Source organism: Pinus tabuliformis, chromosome X (genome assembly GCF_031772625.1).
Source record: "Pinus tabuliformis cultivar Carrire ecotype Pingquan chromosome X, CPIR1, whole genome shotgun sequence".
Classification (NCBI taxonomy): domain Eukaryota; kingdom Viridiplantae; phylum Streptophyta; class Pinopsida; order Pinales; family Pinaceae; genus Pinus; species Pinus tabuliformis.
The window spans coordinates 1,138,682,566-1,138,704,683 of NC_142308.1; the positions used below are offsets into that span (position 1 = coordinate 1,138,682,566).

Consider the following 22,118-nt stretch of genomic DNA (forward strand, 5'->3'; position numbering starts at 1 on the left):
TGTATTTTGTTGCATTCCTGTTTAAGTCCGGATCAGTATATGAGAGAGTGATGGTGGATTTGGTATGATTGGCTTCAATGCTGGTGGCTTTTGTAAAGAGTTTAAGAATGTCATGGAAAGTAGATGAGTCCTGCAGGCTGCCATCGAGGAAAATAAGGACATCATCAACAAAGAGTAGATGGGTGAGGTGGCAGAGGTCATTCATTTGTATCCCATGTAATCGACCCTCCCTCTTGACTATTGCAATGACTCTGCTGAGGCCCTCCATAACAATCAGAAAGAGAAGTGGGGAAAGAGGGCATCCTTGCTGAAGGCCTCTCTCAGCATGAAAGAAATGTGAGGTAGAGCCATTAATGAGGACACTGAAGGATGCCGAGTTAATATAGCACATGATCCAGTTGATGAAGGGAGGAGGAAAGCCCAAATGGGTGAGGATCATTTTGATATAAAGCTAACTGACCTTATCAAAAGCTTTGGCAAGATCAATTTTGAGAATGGATCCTTTGATCTTTTTGTGATTAATAGAGTGTAGGGCTTCTTGTGCAGTTCCAACAGCTTCATGTATTTGTCTATTCTGAAGAAAGGCAAATTGTTCAGAGGAGATGTGTCTAGATAGGATGGGATGGAGCCGATTTGCAATGATCTTGGCTATGATTTTGTACAAGCAGTTATAGAGGGAGATAGGTCGAAAGTCATTGAAAGATGCAAGGGAGTCAGATCTATGGATTAATGCAATGAAAGTAGAGTTGATGGCCTCATACATACACCCAGTTGATCTGCATTCTTCCACCACCTTAAGCAAATCAAGTCCAATGAGTTCATAAAAGGCAAGGAGGAATTCAATAGTCCATCGATCTGGCCCTGGACTCTTGTCTTTCTTGAACCATTTAGCATTCCTTCTAGTTCCACCTGTGTGACCGGGGAAATGAGATCCTCGATCGAGTCCTCATCCACAAATTTGGGGAAGTGCCTTGCAATTTGGACAATTTCAGCAATGGATGCCTCTCGGGGGGCCATGAAGAGATGTCTGAAGTGTGAATTCCCCAGCTGTGAGAGTTGTTTGAAGGTAGTTGCTATGCTTCCATCTTCTAGAAGCATATGCCAGATAGTATTGGAGATTTTCCTTCCTTTTGCATAATTTTGGAAAAACTTTGTGTTTTCATCCCCTGCTTGTAACCAGATTGCTCGGCTTCAGAGTCGCCAAGTTTCTTCCCGATCCTTTAGAATTTTGATCTTCTGATTTTCTAGTTCAATTAGCTGAGCCTTGGCATCTGCAGTTGCAAAACCTTTGTTCTGATCATCCTATAGTGAAGCCAGAGTTTGCCCCATTGAAGTGAGGGTATTATCATCTCTCTTGGTTTTTTCCTTAGCCCATTTAATAGAGAGGTTTTTGAGCATTATGAGGTTGCAACAGAACCCTTCAGCCCAAGTTCTGCCTCTGGATGGCGGATGGAGTCGCCAGAAGTCATTAATCATTTGGATGTAAGATGGGTCTTTTAACCAAGTGGAGTTGAATTTGAAGGGTGCCCCTGGTTTTTTTTGTGGACGCGAGATCTCCATGAAAATGGGGGAATGGTCTGATATCCCACCTGATCCCACCCACTGTCTGTAGAGGGATAGCTTCTAAATCAGAGAGTCCTTGATCAGGAATCTGTCCAGCCTTCTAGCCAATGCAGCTTCACCTATTCTCCGATTTCTCCAAGTGGGAAGGGGCTTGATCATTGGGATGTCCGTCAGATGATGTTGTTCCAGCAACATCTCCATAGTTTCAGTGAGCCTGTCCAATTGTGCATTGGCCCCCTAGGATCCTCCATATCCAATGGAGAAATTTAGGTTGCCTCCGATGATGAGATTTTCTGAGGACGTGATCGATAAGTTGAGAAGTCGATTCCAGTAGGCCTCTCTGTTGTGATATGGTCCATATAAATTGATAATGCGGAGGTCCATTCCCAACTCAGATGAGAAAATATCCATATCGATGAAGCCGTTCCCTCCCTAGGAGGTCCTCAGGTTTATGGTGCGAGGGTTATATCCCAAGGCCAAACCGCCTAAACGCCCAATTACATCCAAGGATTGAAATATCCAGGCAGGCTTCAGGGAGCCAAGTGTACAAGAGATAAGGTTAGCTTCTCCCAAGGTTTCTTGTAGAAAATGATATCTAAAGACTCGGATTCAAAAAGTCTTCTGAGGGCTAGTTTTTTGGGCGAGCTAGCCATGCCCCTGCAGTTGAAAGAGAGCCACTTCATGGGGGCAATTGTGCATAGGTATTTGAAGCTCTAAGTACCCATTCAAGAGAGGCTTGTCTGCCAGAGGCAACTTCCTTCCGCCCCGCTATTAGAATAGCTTTGGATAGGTGTGATTTTCGACCACAGATGGACTTGTGGGGTGGAGGGGAGGGTAATAGGCCTAGTCCAGATGGGGATTTACCATCCTGGGGTGTGGAAAGATGAGACCTTAGGTTGTAGGGGTGGGGAGTATCAGAGGGGAGAGATGGGGTGCATGACGGGGCAGGGGGAAGGTCAAGGGGGAAGGATGGGGGGGTGGTGGAGAAAGTCGGTAATACTGGGATTAGGGGACAGGGAATGGAGGTGAGGGTGCCATCAGATGTAGATGCATAATGCACATGCGATGCAGAGAATGCATGTGAAGAAATAAAAGCAGAGATTAGGGAAGGAGGAGTACCCGAGGTGCGAGCAGACTCTGCAGCAGCCCGCGACCTAGTCATCGGAGGGGAGGGGGTGCAAGGTCCCCTGGATGCAGCCTGAAATGTAGGTGTTTCCAACCCAATTGTTGTTGCAGCAGCTGGTGGAGTCAGCCCCGGGCTGGGGGCAGTGTTCTTTCCTGCAGTGTCTTTAGTTCCCATAGGAGGGTCCGTGTCCTTTCGCACTAGAGGGAATTCCTTGTAAAAATGCCTAACTTTGTGGCATCTTTGGCATCTGAAGGGGACACCTTCGTAATCCAGGATTTGAATTCTGGTAAAACGCTGCCATTGCAAAGTAATTTTTTCCTCCAGACCTTCTCTTGTGTCCAGGTGCACCAGAACACGAGCTAATGTTCTATTCCTAGATTGAATGTAGGATTTGTCGTAATCCAAATAAGTGCCCAGGGCATTTCCAATGCGGACGAAGACATCTTCAGACCAGTATCGCAGGGGATGCCAGGTAATCTGACCCAAAGTGGCCCAGCCCTGATCTGCTCTCGTTTAGTGTCGAAGAGCGGGCTCCATCGTTTCAATAAGACTGGGGCCATTTCAATGTGCTAGTAATGGCATAGAGCCAGAGTGGTGTATTCTTCCAGAGAGAAATGCAGTGCAAACCAGCCACGGGGTAGAATCTGAATTTTGGGGAGGTCCTTGAAGGTATTTCCCCAAATTTCTTTGACCCAACGATTGAGGCATTCAGCAGTGTAGGCGTGGCCTCTAACCCTACCCACCAAGACTTTTCCAGTCGTGTTAACCACCTCGCCCATGTTGAGACCTTCGCCGAACTTGAGAGTGAAGTCCTTCCCGGAGGCCTTCACACACTTTGTCTTCCTTTTCCCTGATCTGGGCACTGTAGGGTGGTCCAGTAGAGGGTCAGATGTACCCTGTGTCTCTTGCTGAGGGCCTTGTACAGTGTGACGGACTTTGACAACCGGGGTTTTGAAACACCTTGAAAGTAAAGCCATGGATGCTACATTTCATAGTAATTTGTTTTTTAACATTTTAAATAAAACATTTAAATCAATGAGTTGTTTTAGAAATCTCTTTCAATATTTCTTTATTTATAATATTCCTATTTATAATATTGGTGAGAAAGGACTCTATACATCTTCGAGACAGATTAAACGAGACCATCCAGTGAGCAATTATTAGGAGATTTATAAAACGAGACCATGTATGGCGCTATAACCATCTACTGAACCATTATTAGGAGATTCATAAAAACGCTGTTTAGGAGTTGTTTAGAAAAACCCGTTTCACACTCTTAGAATTTTGAATTCATCACATACCCTACCACACAATCAAGCTTTCTTGAAAAGCATTTTCGCAATTTTATAATTTTGAATATCCTACCGCATCATCAGGCTTTCTTGAAAAGCATATTCACTGCAGGAAATTTACTCTTAGCCACGAAAGATTCATGAAAACTAACCGTTAAGAAAAGCCGTAAAAGATGGCCGGCTCACTATATATATGTATATAACTCATGCCCCAATTTCATTGACTGTATTTTGTTTTCCTCTGATCTTCTCTTAGGCGTTGGTAGTCTGGTGTGCCATGATTGAATGTGCGGAGCGCTCCAATTTTTCTTTCTGTGTGTTCGTTCTTTTTTCTGTGTGTGGGTATGCCTGTTTGTTTGTGCTGTATGTCATCATTATTGTTATGCTTTTGTGCGAGAAATCAACGTCTGTGAGTGAGAACCAAAGAGAGCAGAGCAGAGCACAGAGGAAAAAGTTCCTGAAAAAAAGTAGAGAGGGAAAGATCCTGAGGCAGAGGTATTTGTGGGTGCTCGCTGAACCAAACCGGCCAAGACAATCTCCATTCCTCTTCTGGTTAGATGGATGAGGTGAGGGAGATTTGGATCCTTTTGTTTAAATTTGATTTGATTTCTTAATATCAACAGTAATTGCAATTTTCCATATCTAATTCTCGTGTTTTTGTTTTGATAATTTTAATTATTTGCACAGTTTTTAGATTAAGGATGTTTTATTAGTTTATTTTTTTGTTTGAAGTTTTTCTTTAACAATAAAGAAATAACATAACTCTCAATCTCCTTCCCACTTCGTCCCTGTGCTTGTTCAGATTTGATTTCAATTGCAATCTGTAAATAATTCATTGAGGTCTGATGGTGCTTTATTTGTTTATTTCTTTCTGCTTTCAGATATTTTGCTAACAGATAGAGACTCTGCAACGGGCAGCATGAGCATCACTGCTATGGAGCGATACTCCTGAGGTAAGCCACAGTTCCTTCTCAATATATTATTGCTTGTTTTGTTCTGTCGATAACATTTATTATATCAATTTGTTGTAGATTTAAAAATTTTCAGTTAACAATTCAGAAGTTATTCTAAATTTATTCTGAAAGTGCGATGAGGATTAGGTTAGCATGTGATTCTTCTTGAAAATCAATCATAATGAAACATAATTTCAAGACTCTGGGCAAACAAACAGCTCGGTGTCTTCCATTTTGGGCGTTTTTACAATCATCAAACTCTATTTGATTCTAAACCCATAAATTGCATTCTGGACATACCCAAATAAAATTTATTCACGTAAATTGGAACTTGGTTTACGAGCATTATATGTAAGATGGGAGCAGGGTTTGTGGGAGTAGGGTTTGTGAGAGTCATATTCCTCCAGCAGTTATTTTCTCTGTTAAATTATGCAATCTGTTGGAGAAAGCTAAAGCTAAAGTGTAAAGCCAAAACATATGACGTAGAAGACTCAAACTCAGAAGATTTTCAAATCTATGAATAAATTAGAAGATTGGTATGGCGTTTACAATTTTCTTCTCTCTACTGTGTTTTACTACCTCACCTTCTCAATTTTATTTCCAGATATTTGGCTTCCTCGGACATTGCTGCACTGCCATTTTCTACACATTTTTTCCACAAATCTAGAACAGTATTATCCTTCCATCGGAGAAGCCATGGCCACCGAGAATTGAACTTAAAACCTCTAACTCTCTGAAAACCCACACTCGATTCGTCGAAGCCACTCCATTTTTTCCTATTCGTTTTAGCTGACGTGTACGGTGGACATACGTGGTATGGGTGCGTCTGATATGTTAGTTTATCTAATTAATATGCCTGCCAATATTAATTAGTGCTCCAAGCCTGTTAGCCGTTCCTTTAGCCCATTTGTTATCCGCTTGGTTGAAAGCTCTGGGGCCTTCCTTTAGTGCACTTTGGGTTTGATTGTGCCCCAGCTCCTGCTTTTTACGATGGGAAACCGCTTGCTCGCATACTCCCACTGCTGGTGGACGATGTCGCTGGTTGTGGTTGGTTCATAAATGGTATTACCGAACTTTTTAAATTTGTTTGGAAGATGTTATGTCTTATATTCTATGATGGAATTACCTTGTCGTTGGTTGTCGTTGGTTCATAAATGGTATTACCAACCTTTTTAAATTTGTTTGGAAGATGCTATGTCTTATATTCTATGATGGAATTACCTTGTCGTTCGTATACCATCACACAGTGGAAACTGTTAAATTAATTAATATGTTTCCATAATATTTAATACAACTGAAAAGCCTAAATGTGGTAAGAGATAATAGTTATTCATTGCTGGGATTTAATAATTTTTCCTCTCATTGTTATAATCATTTTGGTAACTGTGATTTGCTTTTAATCTTTAATACACAAATTAATACATTTTTAAACATTTAAGCAATCCCGCCTGAATTATTCACTGGTGGTATTATTTTGCAAAGGTGATGTTTTATTTGTATTTGAGGTGGATGCATTTTGATTGTTTTAATATTGTGAATTATATGTCGTCTTAATTCTAGCAATGACTTAAGATCTCAAATCCTGTGTTTACTTTACAAGCTTCATTTTATGTTTTAAGCATTTTTATTGCCATAGTGGCAATCAATCATATTTTTTGTTGTTGTTTGAAAAATGTATAATGCAATTTGACAAGGATATCATGTTGTTTTAGGCTTGATGGGAAATAATACTGTTCCATGACCCAAAAGAATAGAAAGTAATGTTAAGATTGAGCTAACATGTGAAAGTTCCTTGCAACAAAATATTTTCAGCAAGCAATAAAGGATTAAGTAATTTGACTATATATGTAGAATGAAATTTTGAACTCAGTTTCGTGTGGGTTGGCCATCACACATTGCACTATAAAATTTAATTATGGAGTAACGTTCTTGTTGATTGGTTTATTGCCTATGTTTGGAACTTTGTAAAATGTTTGTTACTGGTATTTATGTAAATAACCTGTTGTTGTTAGTTTTACCATAACCTTCTTATCTTTTGAATGTTAAATACATGATGATTGAGGTTTGCTTCTGATTGTTGAGGGTGTTATCATTGTGCTGAATATTTTGGCCTGTTAGGTTGTATCCAAGCAATGAACGTAGCAACATCATTGTGCTTGTGTTTGCTAGCTCTGAATAGAATCTAGGAAACGCTTGAAAAATATTGAAGTATTTATATCATGTATTTACTTTTGGCATAAAAGGCAACCTGTTTTCTGGAGCAGGATCATTGAGGTACCCAACCTCTTTGGTTAGACCTTGCTACGGGAGCCCCAACAAGGAGTAGCAGGACTGACTGAGTGGGTAAAGACAGATGCAGATGGAGCGGTAGAGAGAGCTACAGTGCAGCAATCGTAAGAAAGTGCAGAGCTAGCAGGCTGCAACAATGCGAGAGGCACAGGAGTGTTGCACCAGTGCTGGATGGCACAGAGAGGTGTGCAACAGTGCAAGATGCATGGAGTGTTGCAGCAGCTCAGAGGTCAGAGAGGGAGCACTTGTCAGCAACAGATGGAGCTTCAGCATCAGAGGATGTTTCTAGCCCAACAAAGAGGTCAGTTGGGAGTTTTTTTGTTTGTATAGTTGTTGGAGCAATAACACTTGGGAGAAGTGTTGCATGCAGAACGTTCCAAAGGTTCAAGTTCAAGTTCGAGTTGAATGCCTTTCTTGGTTAGAGGGAGTGTTGAAAATGGCAACAAGAAATGCTAAAAATAGAAGTTCTAAAAATAGCACTGCTATAAATAGCAGTTCAGATACTAGTGTTGGACATAGCAACAAGGAATGAAAAATGAAAGTGCTAAAAATAGCATTGCTATAAATAGCATTTCGAGATAGATTCCAATTTTAGTTAGTCCTTAAACTAAAATTGAGAATTAAAATTCGAATTTGATCTTAGCGGTTGTTTGTAAAATAATAATTAATTCATCTTGAGTTAATTAGTTGTAGAAAATCAAACATGAAGTCTATGTGGGGACATGCAACAGTTTCTCCATTAATTGAAGAATTTATTCATCAATTAAAGAGATAAGGATGAGTTGTAATTAGTTGGCTCAGTTAACTGAGTCAAGTCCAGTTAGATTAGTTCAAATAGTTTGTTGAATTAATTGTGAGTTTAGTTAGTTAATGCTTACATGCATGTAACTGTTGCTCTCCAGATAACTGAATATTCTCTCATAAATAACTCATGCATGTCAGTTCAGTCAGAGACTCAGTTGAGATCAGAGGAAGGGATAGTGTACTATCAGTTGGAGGATTTTTCCTATATAGGAAACTCATCCATGCAGAAGGAATTATCTCCTTTAGGTTTGTGCAGTTAATTCTAAGCCAAGTGAGCAGTGTGAGTTGGGAATTCACACAAGTGGAAGCACTGGACCCTAGGAAAAGCTGCGCAAGGAAATATGAGGCTTGGAGGGAAGAGGAGAAGGTTGTGAGAGCCTTTGACTGTCTATGAGCAGTATTGTTTGATTGCAGAGAGAGCAGGATAGCTTGAGAGCTTATTCTTTTTGTAACTTGAACATATTTCCACTTGTATGATAATACAGAGATTGGGGTTTTAGGCTGAGGCTTTCCCCGGGTTATTCTTTTGTGTTCATGTGTGATTGAATTCTCTTTCTCAGTTATAAGTGTTCTAATTGATCTTGCTCATATTCGATTAAGATTCCGCAAGTTTGTTTGTAGAAGTAGATCAAGTATTTTGCTTTAGTATATTGCATTATCGGGTGATCTATGATGAAATTTCTACATGCCTCCCCAAATCCACAGGTTTATGTGCTCAATGACAGATCCTGTGATTTAAATACGCTAGAACACGTTTCTAGCCTAAAAAAATTCTACCAAAATTGGAGGTATAGTTGGCCCTGGAAAGTGCTCTGATACCACTTGTTATGCACTTGACATGCAAAGAATACTCGAATGCTAGAAATATGAAACAATATTGCCAGAAAAACATAAATGTCAAATGAATTGAGACAAGTTGCAAATATATTTTATTATTTAGAAGCAAAAGAAAATGTTCACTTGCCTCTTTGAGGGGGAAACCTCCAATAGAGTAGGGCTTGATTACAAGAAGACTCAGTGATTCTTCCCTTGATATCTAAGACTATTTATAGCTTTATGACATCCAAAACCCTAATTACTAGTGGTCCCTTGCATAATACAGGATAACCACTTTATTTACTAATTATGGCCCATTTATAACTAATTGTGATCTCTTTTCTATAATGCGGATAATTGCTTAGGAGCTTTAATGACTCAACTAACTAACTAGAACTCTAACAAGACCCCTCGGATATTTACATAAATAAAGGGGTTAAGGTTGGACCTTAACATTCACACCCAATGGAGGACTTATTCAACCAATTTCATGCTTACCCAATTAATTTTGAAGCTTCTGGGAATTACCATGTCAATTTTTTTTTGATATGCACGAGGAATGTGGAGAAAAACTCATGTAAGCCCACAACCGCATGGACAAAACTAGCAATTTTGATGAAAACGAAGTCTGGGGGTCTCCGTTTTCAGTATTTTTTTACAGACTCGATTCTGGGACCTGTGGGTTATGGGCCCACGAAGCCTTCCAGGAACTCCTCATAGCCTCAATTTTCCTTATTGGCTAACAAGTCATTCATATTCTTCAGCTGCTGATCAGCTGCGGATTCTTGCTGCCGCTCTTCCTTCAACATCTTGCGCAAGACACATGCCGCAACATCATAATACTATAAGAATTCTTTACAAAGCTCCATCCATTTACGTCACAAACGTAAGATCTTCCTTGGCAACGTAGAGGTCAAATCCACATACCGCTTGACCAAAGCCGATGCAAACTTCTCTTGCCATTTGCTTTTCTGTCGGTGTCAATAGAACTGGATACCTCACCTCTTTCCCATCAGGGCTCCTCATAACAACACCGTCAACAACGAGAGACTTTCTGGCCTCTGCATGAGCATAGTCAGGCCCAACTGTATAAACCTTGACATCTGTTCCCCCAGTGGGCATGAATTCTTCATATACGTATGACCCTTTTCTTCGTACTGTTCTAACATCTGGATGAAACTCACTCGAACGATTTCCAACCTTTCGAAATAACTCTTTCATTCCTCTGCCAGCAGAGCTTGGGTAGTAAATCATAACACTGTGATCATCTCCATGAACTGGTTTTTCCACAAAAGGCTTCATAATTCGCTTTCCACATCGTCGGTCGATTGCAATCTCTGTAGCGCTGTCCATGGGGCATTCACACTTCCATTTTCAACAGAAAAGAAAACCAGAAAACGATTCAAACAGAAATACACAAAGACATAAATTCACAAACGCATTTGTATTATGCACAAACTTAAAATTACAGTCTTAAGGCATTTCAGCCTTAATCAAAACTCTCCAGCGACTACATTTTGCTTCCTCTCTCACACAGGATTTTCGGTTTTTTCCTCTTCTTGATTCACTCAGGAATCGTTCAGTTCTTTATACATACATTCAATTATAACTAATTTTTAACTAAAATTAGTTTATTAACCGAATCTTGTTCAAGATTGCCTTGGCTGTCTATGTGGTTGTCCACTTGTCCTCTTCCTCTAATTTTCTTTCATTGACGTGTCCGGATGCTCCTGCATCATACTCCCGAGGTACAAAAAATTATGACCTCCTGGTCATATGCTCCCGAGGTACAAAATTATGACCTCCTGGTCATATGCATTTCCTGAGCAATTCTACCCACTGTTTCTCTTCTTCAGTGGAACTGCCTTTTGTGAGCTGCAACCAAACCTCTGCAATAGCAAGTCCTCCCTGCTACCAGATGCCCTACCAAGCTTCGCTCCTGAGCTTAGTCCTCTCGGCATCTCCGCGGTTCTCTCCTCTCGAACCAATTGAGCACTCCTGCTCTAGGTTTGCTGCAATCTCCTCACCTTCACAAAATAAATTAAAAATTAAAAACTGTACCTCTTGTTTCCTTCGTACCTTCTTTCTTCCTCTCCGCAGGAAATCTTCCCGCTCTGATACCACTTGATGAAAACGAAGTCTGGGGGTCTCCGTTTTCAGTATTTTTTTACAGACTCGATCCTGGGACCTGTGGGTTATGGGCCCACGAAGCCTTCCAGGAACTCCTCACAGCCTCAATTTTCCTTATTGGCTAACGAGTCATTCATATTCTTCAGCTGCTGATCAGCTGCGGATTCTTGCTGCCGCTCTTCCTTCAACATCTTGCGCAAGACACATGCCGCAGCATCATAATACTATAAGAATTCTTTACAAAGCTCCATCCATTTACGTCACAAACGTAAGATCTTCCTTGGCAACGTAGAAGGTCAAATCCACATACCGCTTGACCAAAGCCGATGCAAACTTCTCTTGCCATTTTCTTTTCTGTCGGTGTCAATAGAACTGGATACCTCACCTCTTTCCCATCAGGGCTCCTCATAACAACACCGTCAACAACGGGAGACTTTCTGGCCTCTGCATGAGCATAGTCAGGCCCAACTGTATAAAACTTGACATCTGTTCCCCCAGTGGGCATGAATTCTTCATATATGTATGACCCTTTTCTTCGTACTGTTCTAACATCTGGATGAAACTCACTCGAACGATTTCCAACCTTCCGAAATAACTCTTTCATTCCTCCGCCAGCAGAGCTTGGGTAGTAAATCATAACACTGTGATCATCTCCATGAACTGGTTTTTCCACAAAAGGCTTCATAATTCGCTTTCCACATCGTCGGTCGATTGCAATCTCTGTAGCGCTGTCCATGGGGCATTCACACTTCCATTTTCAACAGAAAAGAAAACCAGAAAACGATTCAAACAGAAATACACAAAGACATAAATTCACAAACGCATTTGTATTATGCACAAACTTAAAATTACAGTCTTAAGGCATTTCAGCCTTAATCAAAACTCTCCAGCGACTACATTTTGCTTCCTCTCTCACACAGGATTTTCGGTTTTTTCCTCTTCTTGATTCACTCAGGAATCGTTCAGTTCTTTATACATACATTCAGTTATAACTAATTTTTAACTAAAATTAGTTTATTAACTGAATCTTGTTCAAGATTGCCTTGGCTGTCTATGTGGTTGTCCACTTGTCCTCTTCCTCTAATTTTCTTTCATTGACGTGTCCGGATGCTCCTGCATCAAATTCTCAACTATATCTGAACTCTTTACACTGCATCCCAATCGCTGAAAGGATACAACCACACTGAGGACACTCTCTCCCAGCGGCTGTGGAAAATCATAAGGAAAAAAATCAGATCTTTTGCTTATAATTTCTTCCAATTTCTTGCACACTTTCTTCAACACCTGCACACACTTGTAGACCTCTACTAAGCTTTGTGACACTTCAACAAGTAGGCCCATTCATTAGAAAAGTGTCACCACCAAGTTGACCTAGCTTCCAACAAGTCAAGGGTTGAAATTAGTGCCAAGAAGCCCTATACTCTTCCTCAGACATCTGCATAACCTTCAACACCTTTGTACTACTCTCTAGCACTTCTGCAAGTAAGAAAAATAGACTAAGATATCAACTGATCAACTAGGCCACCTCAAGGTTGTCATCAATGTCAACAAGACTATGCTCTTTGAAAGAGGTTGACATCAATGCATCATCTAGACCATCATAAGATTGATTTCAATGCCAACACAAACCAACTACAAGAATGAAAGCCACAATGCCAATAGAAAATAGTCAAGAAAACTACAGGGAAAGAGTATCTTCAATATCTTGTTAAATTGAAACAACAACTGGCAGAAGATGCTACATGGATGACAACAACAAATATTATCGAGTACAACACAAGTGTTGAGAAGATGATGAACAATTATTTTATTCCCCATGACTCTGATGCGGGAGTATCTACAAGCCAAGATCATTTTTGACCTCTTTAGTCAAAACTCATTTACTTAGGGGGTTGGTTCCCTAATTTATTTACCATACGAAAGTTGGGTTCCCTAAGCCATTTAATTTGTAATATTTTATTCATGTTCTATAATTAATCTATGTAGTTACATGGGGTGTTATCAAATTCCACGCTGTGCAGACACCTTCGAGAAGCTTGATAAAGTAAGTGATAATAGTAATTATAGATTATATTGTTTGCATAATTGTTTAGGTTTGGACTCTGTAGTTGTCTATGAAAGCTGCTCCATATTTTTGTTTCTTCCATTAGTCTTGCATAAGAGAACCTTGTGGTAAATGAAATTTCATATATCTCGCATTTACTCAGGTCGAGTTTATGGGTTCTTTTTATGCCTCATGACACGGAAAGTGTGAATATTCGATTCAATTTATTAAGAACAGGGTATGGTAAACTCATACATGAACACTTAAACAACTTGAGATTTCCATGATAATATATGTGTAACCAGATTTCCTTCCTACTTTTTAGTCCGCAAAATATATTCCCGTTATTTGCTTAAATGTAAATATTGCTATTAAGTTACTATCAGCAATTATAATAAATTTCTGCTACATCTTCCGAAAAGTCTGGCTTCCAATTACAAAACTAGTTCGAGTTTGCTATTTAAATTTTGTATTAAATTGGATTCTGAAACTTGTTAAACAATATTTGCAAATTCCCTGATTTATTATTCAAATATCCCCATGGTCTTAAGATAAATTAATGAAATGGTCTCACTAAGAGTTATTCTATTGTTAAGCAGCAAAGGCGGAACATGAAGTGTAACTGTCTGTTGAATATCTCGCTGCTTGCAACTATGTTGACATAGGGGAATGAGGGAGAGGTTTCTTGTCACATCCTTTACAGATGTTATGTCAAGAAAAGGGAAATGTATGTTTATAAACCGTCTTCCCATCATCACGATGAAGCCCTTGGAAGGATTCCTTCTCACTTATTCCAAGCCCTATCATTCCAAAATCTATCTCTCATCCATCAGCTTTGTATATCTTTTACTCCCATACTCCTAAAATTGTGAGCATCATGTAATCTACCCAGAAAGTTTTTGATTTTCAACTGAATCTTTAGGCCGATAGGCCTTCCTTTGAGTGAGACTTGTGTCGTCCTTTTGTTTCTAACGTTGACACCTGGCGTCCACATTCAGCGGGAAATTGTTCATATGTGTCGTGCAATTTCTGTTTATTCTCAGCAATTTCGAAGAACATCCTGCTTTCTTCCACCACATCCTGCTTTCTTCCACCACATGAGATGCCATTAAATAGACAAATGACACTGCAACTGTTCAAGAAATGGGCAATCGACTTTGTGGGACCAATCAAACCTTAGGGAAAGACGAGTGTGCGCTACATCATCACCGCAACGGAGTAGCTGACATGATGGGTAGAGGCACAGTTGGTCAAAGATTGCATGACCGCTACGGCTGTGAAGTTCTTGTTTGACAATGTGTTGACCCAATTTGGCTGTCCGAAAATCTTAATGAGTGATCGTGGAACACATTTCCTGAATGAAACCATCAGCACGCTCATGGAAGAATTCCAGGTATATCATCAGAAGAATACACTGTATCACCCACAAGTGAATGGGACAATAGAGGCATTCAAAAAAATACTGGAAACCACGTTGACCAAAGTGTGCAATGCACAACGAAGTGATTGGGGCCTACGCGTACCCACAGTGCTATGGGATTACAGAACAATGTGCAAGAAACAGATGGGACAAACACCTTTCTGGTTAGTTTATGGCGTGGAAGCTGTCATGCCAATGGAATATATCGTACCTAGTTTGTGAATAGCAGCACTCATAGGAATGACGGACCACGAAGCTCTGGAAGAAAGACTCGTGTAATTGGAAGAACTTGAGGAGGAACGATTATTGGCAGGTTTTCATCAGTAGGTTCAAAAACAACGTGAAAAAGCTTGGCATGATCACCATATTAAGTTGCACACATTGAAAGTAAATGACTTAGTACTGCTATATGATAGTAAGTTTGAAAAATTTCCAGGAAAAATCAAAATGCATTGGCTAGGACCATATGTGGTTAAGGAAGTCACAGATAGAGGCATGGTCTAGCTTGTCAAATTAAATGGAGAACCCTTCCCAGGAAAAGTGAATGGCAGCCACTTGAAGTCTTACACAGGTGGGCCAACTATCTGACTAACCGACAACAACACAGTCTTCGCACTCCAGGGAGACAGAAAAGGGCGTGGGACAATAAACATATATCAGTACGGATGTATGGAAACAAATTCAGTCACCGAGGTCTTAGAAGAATGGATGCAACAGGTTCAACAAGCCGCAGCTCAGTGCACTGCAGACATCGGAACCGTTCAAGACCAATTGGAGGGACTGCGCACTAAGATCGCCGTGCCGATGGAGTGACTTGAGGGTGAGTCACGATGTTTGTGTTGGGGGCCTATTGGGCATGGAATCCCCCCACAACATGTTGTGGGGCTCAAAGCCCAAGTTTTGAGTTGTTATTGTTGTAAAGACTCTGTGAATTGTGGGCGCGGAATGCAAAATGTATGTTAGAGTCATAGGGCTGTCCACCCTAAGTTTTGAATGTAATTTCAGCCTACCCATGGTCCACGGACCATGGGATTGTATAAGTAGAGCGAGGCTCTAAGTTGTAAAGAGATCAGACGATGGATGGATAGAATAAGATAGCGAAGCATAGAGCAAGAGTCTAAGTGTATCTTGGGTTGTAGTAGTAGGAAGAGGCTATGCAACTGAGTGCACAGAGGCCTGGTAGAGTCCGCAGTTGAGTGCGCAGGGCAAAGTTGAGTCTGTAACTAAAGGAAGAGAGTAATAAAGAGAAGTTTTGTTACCAATTCTATTGTTCTGAGTTATTACATGTTTGATACCATTTGCAATTATACTATTTATTTACTGTGCGCACTTATATGAATTTTGAATATTATATCCGAAAGCATACCAATAAGCCAAGTTAATCAACTAATATTGAATTACTAGTAACGACTTGGGTAATAACAGTGTTCGGCCCCTAAGGAGGGCTGTGTGAAGGCAAAACCTCAGGCTGTGAGGTACGAGTAAGTGTGCGTAGTGACGTACGCGCATGGTCGAATCGTGGACCACTTGAACTCATTAGACATCCCTAGGGTGTAGAAACTTGGTTCTAGAACCCTCCCATACTACTTCGGGTGAGACCTCAGTCCGTGCTCCACGGACTATTGCCGAAAGGGCAGTAGTACCGAGATTTGTTTGGCTAAATCATCTCTGAACCTGGGTCAGACCCCACTAAGCCAATAGGCGGCTGCATCCTCTGAACTATGTTTTTTTTTTTTTCTGAATAAAGACTAATTCTATTAAGATAAGAAAAATATAGTGCAATCAAGCTTGCATGCAAGCGAAGCAGAAAAGCAAGGGAGCCACAGGTGATAGGCTATCCACCTCACGCCTTAGAGACAAACCATGAAAGGGCTAAAGAAAACAAAAGAGAATAGAAAGAAAGAACTCAGCTAAGAGAACTACCCCGAGGGGTCATTTCCAGTCACACGACATTTTTTGCCTTTTTTCTTGTTTACTTTGACCCACCCAGTGGAGTTTGGCTGAGCCATGACAAGTTGAAGACTATTCTGCACTGGCGGCGGAATATCCTTATCAGAATCTGAGGATGAAGAAAAATGAGAACATTTCTGAGAAAACTGAGGGTCAGAGGGGACTGCTGGAGCGCTCGATGGAGTTTCCATCGGAATCACAACATTCTGCACATCTACTTCAGTGTCCTCATCATTATGCAAAACAACTTCAGTTTCCTCCTCATCCGAACTAGAGAAATCTAGATCGTACATTGAACGGGGAGGCTCACAAGGATTCTAGCGCTTGGATTTGGGTTTGCGATTCAGATTCTTCTTTTTATCGAGGAACTGAGTACATGTACTCTGGAGGTGCCCCGTTTGATGGCAATGGAGGCATCGGAAGGCTGTATTCTCGTAATCCAAAGTTTGAGTCCAGTGGAAATCTCCAATCTTGAGATTAATCTGATCCAGTAGTCCTTTGCTGATATCTATTTCTGCACAAAGTCTGCCGAAGGTGTAAAGACCATTTTCCTTTCTTGAGGTGTCTGTAGCCAGGTAGCGTCCTAAAGTATCTCCAATGGCTAAGAAAACAGATGCATGCCATAGATGAGCCGGAAGATTTGGGAGCCTGACCCAAATGGGAAGCTTGGTGATGACTGCTGTAGAAGGGTCGAAGTCTGGAAACCAGGGGGTGAGAAAAAGCCCAGCTGCACCCCAAAACCAAGGGCCTCCCATTAAAGCCTTCTGGTAATCTTCATTTGAGTCAAAAACCACAATGAAGAATCCTTTTGAACATAAGTAAATCTTGCTTTTTTTAGTCCAAGTGGAGTGGATCCATTGGTATAGATCTGCTGTGCGAGGCCAAAGCCCATTAAATCTGCAAATGAGTGCTGATTCTTCAAAAATCTGTACGCGATTTTCAATCTCAGAATGAGAGAAATTGATGGAAGGAATTTCCTCTGATTTGTCTACCAAAAATTGCTTTGGAGCCCCATTTGGATGCGCTGCTTTCGGAGAGGACTGAGGTTGGGCAGCGTCTTTGCGAGCTGCATCTTTATAAGAGAAAGAAGGGGCAGAGGAGGTTTTCCCAAAGGAACCACCTCTTAAATGAAAAGAAACCCCAATAGAGGGGTCCTTATGAATGCTGTAAAAAGAGAGAGGAAGGGGATTCATAAGTTGCTTACCCTTATATAACAATCTAAGGAAGGAGGAGGGGATCCCCAGTCGGCATTCGAGTTTTTGCAGAAGATCCTGGACGAGATCTGTTGCTCGAACCCAATGCATCCTTGTCTTGCCCAGTAGTTTGACTTGGATCTGAAATTCCTGAGATTCTTCAGACAGATCTGGCTGTTTCAAAAGAGGAATCTCTGCAAGCAAATCTGGCGAGAATGAGGAGCAGATTCACTGCTTGCTTTCGGCAGAGAGGAGATCTGGAGCAATCTGGCCGCGGAAATGGAATGAGGATGAGACAGAGATCCCAAGATCCTCACTAGGGGAGACCAATGCCTTGGGCTATGCGTTCTTATCTAATTCCTCCTTCAAGTCATCCATTTCGTCAGACAAATATCCGCAATTTGGCTCCTTTCTGTTGACTCTTCCCTGAGGAGCGGAATTTACAGGCAAATCGTGATCCTCTGAACTATGTTACAATGAGGCTCAAAGGCCTATTTATTATTGAGAAACAATGGAAAACCCTAAACATCCAAAAACCTAACCCTAGGAGACGGAGCGCCAAAATTGTGGCCCCGTTTGGGTAAATTGGTACATCAACTTCCCGGGGTCATAACTTTGGCATACGATCTCCATTTGGCTATCATAATACCTCATTTCGAAGATATCGAAGAGGAGGTCATTAAAAAATTGACAAACCAATTTGGGATGTTTTTGGTCTCTCATTTTTCCCAAAAAATTTTGTTTAGGGTATTAAAACAACTCCAAAAGTTCAGGACCCGAAAAAATGCCAAAAATAGTAAACTGTGCTACAATTAAGGAAATGGAGAAACAAAAAGAGACAATGTTTGGGGTCCAAGTAGAATAGGTGGGTGGCCACCAATATCTACCTGGATCAGAGTACCCATGTTGCATACCTTCGATGGACCCTACTACACGAAAAATGTGAATTACATAAAAAAAACGTGATTGCAATCACTTTTTTTCATGTATTTCACATTTTTTGTGTATTAGTCTTCATTAGAAGTATGCAACATGGGTACTCCTTGGATGCAAAATTGAATTGTACATCCAACGAGTGCTCCTACTTGAAATTTGAGTAAAATTGTCGGGAGATAAGTTGAAAATATGAGTTGAAAAAGTAGTATTTTTTTTTTAATCTTTTTACATTTTTACTTTAAAAATGGTGAATCATCCCCCTTGGTTAACATCATCATATTGAATCCTATTGGTTCTTATAAAGTTGGATTTTATTGTACATTTTTGTTTTGAGGCCCATTTTTTACCTCAGAATTTCTCTAATGAATCACCAAGTTGAATTGTGCCCTTGCTATTTCTATTTCTTCAACAATGATTGCAGAAACAGATACAAATGGATCAACATATAGATTTATTATGCATATCCAACATTGGACATATACTTCCAACAAAAAAATTTCAATTATACTATTGAAAATGTTTTTCGTTGATACGATTTCTATGTTTTCTTGTATGCAATTAAGTACTTCATGAAGACAATTTGATATGTTCAAATTGAATTTATGAAATTCAGTATTGGACAGTGGCAATTTTCAATGTGTTTCCTAGATGCAGAGGATCATAACATTCATTAAATATTCATTACACATAGTGTCATTCACATGAGCATGTAGGTTTCACATATTCAAACTTGCAATCATTAAAGTATTTGCACTTGCTATCGTCTTCGCTATGTACACTGATTTCCATGATGCTTTAGCTCTTAAGCATTTCATTTCTTCTAATATTTTTTTATTCACAAAAAATTCTTCTGTATTAGGTTCTGAATAAGATAAAATGATGGAATCGTTTTAACACTTGATAGTGTTGTGTAAACTAGTCCATGTGTCGATATGCCACTTGGATCAAATGCAAGTCCATTCAATGTTAATGATCAGTGAATTGTTCTAGTACAAGCTAGTTGTATAATAAATTTCTTGCACACTATAGTTGTAAAGCTATCGCTATTACATGTCAACTGTTTTGAAACACACAATATTGGAGTCTAATTAAATGAAACGTTTCTGTCATGCATGTTGATAAATCGAGGGGCAACTACTTGTGATGTATTTTACTTAACTTGGTTAGCTTCTTCTTTCACTTGATTATAATTAGTGTTCTTATCATAAAAAAACTACCAAAAAAAAAAATAACAATGAGACAAGAGGACACAATATATAGGCTACCAGATAGGGCCAAAACCTCTCCTCTTGAGAGGAAAACCCACAAGAACTATTCTCTTCTTATAGAACTTCAAATGATGAATTACAAGACCTATGACCCTTTACAGAGACCCCTCCAAGGCCAAGTCAAAATTCTCCTTGAAGCACTTCGTTCTTACCAAGTCAAACCAAATTAATCTTGTCATATAGCCACCTCCACTTCTCTTTTGACCAAGAATTTCGACTTGCAATTTTGACTGTGATTTCAACCTCTCTTACCTGTAACTTTCAACCTCCTGCAATTACTACTCTTGCACATGTGACAAATTTTGAGGCAATTTTGATCTTTCCTTTTCTTCACTTGGGAAGTACTTCCTACCTTGATAATTCAACTTCTTAAATTAGTTTTCTTTTTATCTTGAATTCGGCTTCTATATGGTGACTGTACTTCAGCTCTACTGAAACAAATTCTACCCTAGCCTCTTTGCATGTGTGAAAGGAATTAGCCCCAAAATAGTCCTCAAAGATTTGGTTTTGTTCCTCTTTTGATTTTCTCTTCTTTTCCAGATATATTCATGCGTCTTATGCTTCCAATAAACTTGATTGATGCCCTTTACAAATGAGGTTGAGCTCTATATATATAGGCTTCCTATCACAACTTGTAAGCTGACTTGTCACTATTCCTAGGCCAACTATTCATCTTTTGAAGGTCGACTTGTTGTAGCATTATGACAAGGTCTTGGAGGGTATTTGACTCTATTTTGACACAAATAATTTTTTTCTTTACAATATGTAACATGCCCAAAAGGGTCGCCCATACATGACAATGAATCAATTGACTTGTAAACTCAATGAAAAGCCATAGAAGCATTCAATGGGTTCTTGACCTATAAATAAATTTCCCTTAAGCGTGAAACCCATGCCTCAGGAACGACAATGATAAATTTATTGTATCTTTACATCAAATACAAAAAATCATGATTACATATGTCATTATGAAGATCGAACCTAGTTACATATTTCAACAATACAATTCAGGATAATTTTTTTTTTTTTTTTTTAAGTTTACTTATATATGGATTTATGAAATTTATCCATAACACATCAATATTATTTTTATTTTCATATATTTTTTGCATATTCCATCAATGCCATTAACAAAGCCATCTTTTGTATTATAGTTCCTTGTTTTTCATCCGATAAAATCGGTTGCTCAAAAATCAAAGAATATTTGATCAATTATGCTTGGAACAAGTCATCTAAAAATATTACATCAATATTTCCAAAATAAGTCAACGAAGTATGCTTAATTTTATGTAAGAATTTGTTAACATGGTATAATAATGTTGAACCTATCAAATATGCCTCAATAATCAACATAACACAAATTTGTCCACAATATTTTGTTAGTGTGTATAATTTTTCACCTTTATGTGAAATATGTTCTGATTTGTTAAATCATAAATGGAATGTAGAATGCAATGTTATAATACCGAAATTGAATATTTCCTTCCATGTATATGTTGTGATGATTCGTTTTAATTGAGTGGGGTCATATCCAAACATGTTTTTGTACAAGCAAATTAAAGATTGGAATATTTCTATAATAGTAAATGTTTTTCCAATGCTTGCACCACCTATTACAAGTACATACAAGGGGTCATTTCAATTATTTTTTTCTCATCCACTATTTATTTCACTATCTTTTCCTATTCTGAGTTAAACATTCTCATAATTTCATAGAATTTCATTTCTTCTAGTACTTGTGGCTTCTTTATAAGTTGGTAAGGTCTCTCAACAATTGATTTTTCATTTGTAGTCTTTTGTAAAAATTGAATATCTAATTCGATATCATATTCGTAATAACATTATTCACTCTATATTTCTTCACATGGAGGTAAATTTCTTTCAAACAATTCGCTCTCTTTGTTTTCAAGCTCAACAATTATGCTATCAATATCATTCCACATTGTCATTGTTTCCTTCATGAATTTTTGCTCATTACATTTTATGATTTTCTTAACTAAGAAATATGAATTCTCCCAACTCGAATATCATTGTTTAAATATGTTATCGTCAATATGATATGGGACGTATAACATTAATTGTTCTATGTAATAGTTATCAACATCAATATGTTTATTATACTTTATGTACATTATAACATATGGTCTCTCTGTTGGGTTGTGTTATATTCTTTCCACGACTAGCCCACGTAGTTAACTGGGGGTTAGAGGGGGGGAGGTCATAGGGGGTTTGAGGGGCACCCGTAACCCCACTTTATGGGGTCTAGGGCAGCGCCTCGGAAAATTTTGGTTTTGGACCCTATGTTAGGTTGGGCGGACCCACCTATGGTTTTGT

General features: G+C 39.4%; 1 long non-coding RNA gene across 1 annotated transcript in view; it reads left to right on the top strand.

Moving 5' to 3' along the window:
- Positions 1 to 4,327: 4,327 nt before the first annotated feature.
- LOC149143856 (uncharacterized) overlaps positions 4,328 to 22,118 on the top strand; it is a 34,507-nt gene continuing 16,716 nt past the window's right edge. Inside the window, exons 1-2 of the long non-coding RNA XR_016265303.1 lie at positions 4,328 to 4,547; positions 4,863 to 4,934. This is a non-coding gene — a long non-coding RNA (uncharacterized LOC149143856). The remainder of the gene's footprint in view (positions 4,548 to 4,862; positions 4,935 to 22,118) is intronic.